The sequence below is a fragment of the Pinus tabuliformis genome, chromosome 1_1, assembly GCF_031772625.1.
Source record: "Pinus tabuliformis cultivar Carrire ecotype Pingquan chromosome 1_1, CPIR1, whole genome shotgun sequence".
Taxonomy (NCBI): Eukaryota; Viridiplantae; Streptophyta; class Pinopsida; order Pinales; family Pinaceae; genus Pinus; species Pinus tabuliformis.
The window spans coordinates 564,101,278-564,107,354 of record NC_142297.1 but is presented as its reverse complement, the minus strand read 5'-3'; positions in this window follow the sequence as shown (position 1 = coordinate 564,107,354).

The window sequence follows — 6,077 nt, the reverse complement described above, 5'->3', positions numbered from 1 at the left end:
ATGCAACTTGTGACCTTTCACCTCCTTTTTCTCCTAATTTCCATTATTTTCATAAATAAATGTGCTAAAATTCCATTTTGCCTTTTCCAAAGCATTAGTCATTGCCTTTGCCAATTTTCTTAGCCATATTAACCGAAATGAACATCCACACTAGGATGTATTGCTCAACATTAAGCTTGGAATAAGTGTCCCATCAACCGTGGTTATTATTTTTCCTTTATTAACTTTTATTACATGGAATTTTCACCAGGGATGTTATAGTTTGGATCCTATGAGGCATGATTTGCTCATTAATGAGCTTTCCTTCAATGTTTGTCTATGAGGCAGGGACATCCAATCCTCCTGGAGCCATACAATCCATCTTCAAGCCGACAGTGCGAAAAGAGTGTGCCGACTTCATACCACATGCACTAGGTAATACACCATGTCATGGGAATTTATGATGCATCGAGAGGCGAAGGATAATTTATTCATGCAAATCGTCTTCTTGCCGTGCATATGGTTGATTTTTCCAACTGTTTTACTCTGCTTCCTTCTCAAGGACTGCCACCTTAGTGGCCATCCACAATTTGCGCATGTCCATTATTATCTCCCTAGCCGAAAAGAATTAACGTCGACGTTTGTGCGCTGCAATTGAAATCAATGTTAGCCGGTTTTTGGTAGGCACCCCCATTGGGGAAGAAACTATGCTATATATCTAAACATAAAATTTTTGCTTTGGAAATTTAACATTTTCTCTTCCAACTTAGAGTTCCTCTATTGAAGCTCATTGGCCTTCATTTCAACTTGTTTAAACCAACATAGATCCATCTTAAATATGGATCTAACATGAGCTGAGAGGGATCTAATTTCTTCACGTGCAATTTTTTTTATGAGCAAACATTATTTAAATGTTTGTTTGTTTTTTTTTTTTTAATTTTTAATTTTTTTATTTTGGTCCATGTGAGAAAAATTTCAACTTTGATGATGGACGGACAGGGTTACACATCATACTGGGTTGTAGAATGAGCCTTCTTCTTCCTCTTCCTCACTTGTTAAGAAAACACTCTATTTCTCATCCATTTAGAACTATTTTCCCAACTCAAAAAACCATAAACAAAAATCCCCAAAACATCCAAAAAAGATAAAATCATAGTGATCAATCACTGGTACGATTTTATTAAAACACTACATGAAAAAACGTTAATTTGAAACGTGTTTAAATTCACGTGTAATTACACCGAAGGTGTCCCTTTATGGAATTGGCTGGGAAAAACTATTCATCCCAACCAATCTTGGAGCTCTATTTTCGTCTTCCTGTCGAGTGAAAAATTGACACGTGGAAAGGGTTTTACGAACTTGCCAACAATTTTATGTTTAGTTTTTCACATTTATTTGGTGAGCGACTTCCACAATTATTCATCTACATTGCCCATGATTGGCGAGCGGTTTCCACAATTAGTCATCTCCATTGTCCGCCTCATGGACCACCAGTGGCTCGGGCAGTGCGTGCCATGAATTTCATTGTGCGAGTTCCTGTAACTTGAATTCTTTGGAAACCTTGCAATATTTTTCTGTGGTTGCAGGAACGTGCTCCTCAAGTTAGTAGAGATAATGCTCCATATTGTTTTTGGCTCTGATTGTGGCAGCGAAGCCCTCCTTGGGGTTATGCCAGAGTGGCAGTTCTCCATCCAGAACCCTACGATCGTCTTGAAGGAGATGGTTACGTCTTGCGGCACTAGCTTTGATTTTTTAATCCAGTCAAACCCAATGTCATGCCTCGTCATTCCATAATTATAATTCATGGAACAATTCAATAGCCATTGATTATTCCATTAGTTGAAATTGCTAGATCTAGAGACCAAATAAGGAGTTGTGATTAGTAACTGTAGAGTTGTGTGAAATTGCATACTGGCTTAACTGAAGAGGCCCACGCTTATGGTAGATCTTCCCACTCTCACACGGCCACATGTTCGAAGAATCACAGTAAATTGAGAGGGTTTATCTCATTGATGTAACACAATCCTGACAATGAAAACAATCCTGCCAATGAAAATGATTAGTTCATATTAACGTCAATCATGGATGAGTAAATGAGAGAGATATATCAAATAGATAGATTCAGGGGGTATTATGCCTAACAAAATAGATAAATTAATGAGCAGATTATACACCTACAGTTTCGTGCATTATATTAGCAAAGAAGGTGAAGGAGGCAGCAAGTGAGGTCTCCTTTTTTGTCATCGTTGGAACCAATGATGCCAAATACATAATATGCATCGACAACTGCGATAAAGGTTGTGTAAGTGTAGAATATTTTTCCCTCACAGGAGCTGGTAGTGGAGGAAAGGCTATTTCAGATTTGTCGAGCCTGAGAGGCCATTTTTCTTCCTTTGGCTCATTCGATCCTCTAGCAAGATCCCAACCCTACAATCAATTTCATTTCCTACACTTCCAATTTCATTTTTCCAGTTCGTCTTGCATTCACATATTTGCTAGAGAAATTCTCAGCTCCCCCCAGCTTATAGACCACACTGAGGCACTCCTCGACAACAACCAAATCGCTGGTATGTAACATCCCAGTTATTAAATTCCATATTGGGCGAGCATTTATACAGTCTCAGATCTTTGATGCCATGGGAGTCTAACCTCAGAAAGGACAGAGACTTTTTAAATATGGGGGTGTTGAAACCATAGAGAGTCGTGGTGGTTTCTTCAGAGATGAAGTTGTAAAGTTTTGGTGCCCTTAACTCTGGCGCCACAATGAAGTTGGCCTGATGATACCCAGTTTCTCGGCTTCGAGATCGCTCGGGAATGTTATGCTACTCACCGAATTCTTGCAGGTGTGCGAGATGACATAGATGTCCTTGACACTTGCGTCGTAGAAGGTGGGAGTCCAGTAAGGTAGAGGGTCGGGAAATTTGGCATACAGAGCGAATCCTACGACTTCCATTACAAGACTGTAAGGGCCCTCAGATTCGTCCTTGTCTGAAACGCAGCTCACCATTTTCTTCACCCTCCTAATGTTCCCCACTAAGAGACTGTCGGTCGGGTGATCGAAACTCTCCCATACCGTTTTATTATTTTAGTCATAGAGCACCAGGTTGCCGTTGTTCTGGAGTTTGATTCCCACAATGCCCTTGTTGGAAGTGTCTATGGATCAAACCACGCGGTCGTCTGCGTCGGAGAGGAGGAGGTTCTTATCAGTGGCGTAATTGGCATTCTCTCAGACGAGATCGTTCCTCTTAGCAATCCAAACAAACCTCATGGTTTCTGATTTTCCATAGTAGCTCATCTGAATGGCGAGGCTGTAGGCATTGGGCGTGGTGTTGAAGAAACAATCTAATATTTGAGCATTGTATTTGACAATCTAATCTCCCAACTCCCGTGAGTTCACAAAAGAGAAGGCTCCATTCACACCATAAACTTTAAAGACCTTGAATTTTAGGCTTTAATATTTAAAGACTTTAAGTTTTAGCATTTAATGATAAAAATTTCAACCTCGATGGTAAATAAAAAAAATACATACTAAAATTTATAATAGGGAAAAATATAAGTGGTAAATAAAAAAATGGACAAATGCAATGTCTAACAAGGACAAATACAATGTCAAACAATTTTTATTATATGTAAATTGTTTGGTAGATTCTCTTTTCATTTTTTTCCCAACAAACCTGTTTTTTTATCTTGCATTTTCAATCTTTATATATATATATATATATATATATATATATTCCTTTTCAAAATAATTTTTATTAGTATTATATTTTATTAATTTTTACTTTCTAAATTAAAATTAAGTTTGTTATTTTTTTAATGTTTTTTAATAATAATAATAATAATGATGATAATGATAATTTAATTTTAAGATTATCGTTAAATTAGATATTAAATTGATATATGAGCATTTAAAGTTTATAAAGTTCTATATATTTTAATCCTCTTTGTATTTGAACCTATAAAATTTTACCAAAGAAACACACTCTTAAATATTTTTTAAATATACTAAGTTTCTCTCATTTATATTTATACTTTGTTAATATGAATTTGAAATTTATAATTTCTCTATTCCACATACAAAACAAATATATGTAAAATAAACAATTCAATAATATGAAAATTTTCCAAACTATAAATGCATATCATATACTTAGTAGATATTCCTTCATATCAAGAGTGATGAGTGTTTACTTATTATTTCAAATTAAAAATGGGGAAAATGTTTACTCACTCACTATTAAATAAAAGTAAAGCATCATAAAAAAATTATTAACAATATTAACATTAAAACGATGAAAAAATTATCACATCAATTAAATAACTCACTTTCATTTAAATTAAATATTTTCATTTAAAAGAATATATTATAATTATTTTATTTTTTAAATATAATTATTTTTTAAGTTATTTATAAAAGTTTCCCATTAATCAAATTCACTTTTAATTAGCATTATTTAAAAAAAATAGATTTAAATCTTTATATTAATAAAAACTTAATAACCTTATGTTTTACAATTATATCACGTATTTAAATTACTAAGAAATAAGAAGTAAATATGCATCACTGTAATATGATATTGAAAATAAAACACTACACAATATGACATTGAAAATAAAATATAAATAAGCGGGATCATGCAACAAGTCGATTATAGAAATCATAATTTTTTTACAAGAAAATAGCTCCTATTTTATTAAAAGATAATGAGTTATCTTCATCGTGGAACTAAGAAAGGTACATGGGTTTTACATAGGTTGATTACGAGTCGTGTATTCTTGATGCTAGCATATTAATAAATATGATAAGATTTACAATAAATTATATAATTTTAAAGATTTCCTTTAGGTGCTTAGGGGATTTTTAGGTAGAATGGTATAAAATGTTTATTTGAAAAATTAAATGGGCTTAATTTTGATTTTTTAAAACCAATTTACAGCTAGATCATAACTTAACCAATTTTTTTATACCACAGAAAATATCTAAATTTTTTGTCAAGTTCCTATCGAAATGCTTCGACTATTCTTAAGATAACTCCCACACAAAATTGCTTTAACTAATTATGATGAAGTCCACCTTAAAGATAACTCCCACACAAAATTTCTTTAACTAATTATGATAAATTCCCACCTTAAATCAACCGAGGATTCTTAAGATAACTCCTACAAAAAATTTCTTTAACTAATTATGATAAAGTCTCACCTTTAATCGTGTTCAACCTAAGAGGGGGACGTCACTAGTTATTTTGGGACTGGTCACTAGTTATTCTGGGACTCGCACGAGCTGTGCAAAGACAAAAGTACTTTCGGAAATATGAGAAAGAAAGAAAACAATCAATTATTTTAACGTCCATGAGATTAAAGATAACCTATGTGACAAACCCCTCACTGAATATATTATCCCAAGAGCTAGTTGCCAAAATATCTGCATAACTTTCTGTGTTGTCTTTAAAGGCCTCATATTCTAAAATGAAATGTTTTCTTGTTTCCACTTTCAGGAAGAGAAAAAAATACATACTCTTTCCTCCCAAGGTTCTTTTTTTGAAAGCCTTGTTTCACCACAGAGTTGATGAGAATTAGTCCTTAGCTAAGCAATAAGAATATTGGCCCCTATGTACGCTTTTTGTTGATGATTATGAGTGGGATTAAACTCTTCAATATAGTATTTTTTCTTTCTCCCTAGCTCCTTATCCCAAGTACGCTTGTGGAACTTATCCATAAATTGTGATTTTATGTTGTTTTAAATATATTTTTAATTATAAATAAATTTAATTTAAAAACATGTTCTATTATTTAGTCAAATTGTAATTTTATGTTTTTTAAAATGTTTTTTTTATGTATAAATAAATTCAACTCACTTATAACATTAAAATTATGTAAATTTAATAAATACAATTATTAAAGAAAAAAACAAAAACTAAAAGGTAGAAGATTTAAAGAACAACGTTTTGGTTTAGATCCATTTTAACCACAAATTTACCAAGCATAGGATCCATTCTCTTGATATGTGAACCTCTTTTAGAGTGCAAAACTTGAAAAAAAGTATGCACTTCAAGAGATTTAATCCTCTTCAAAATGGATCTATATTGGTTCTATATATG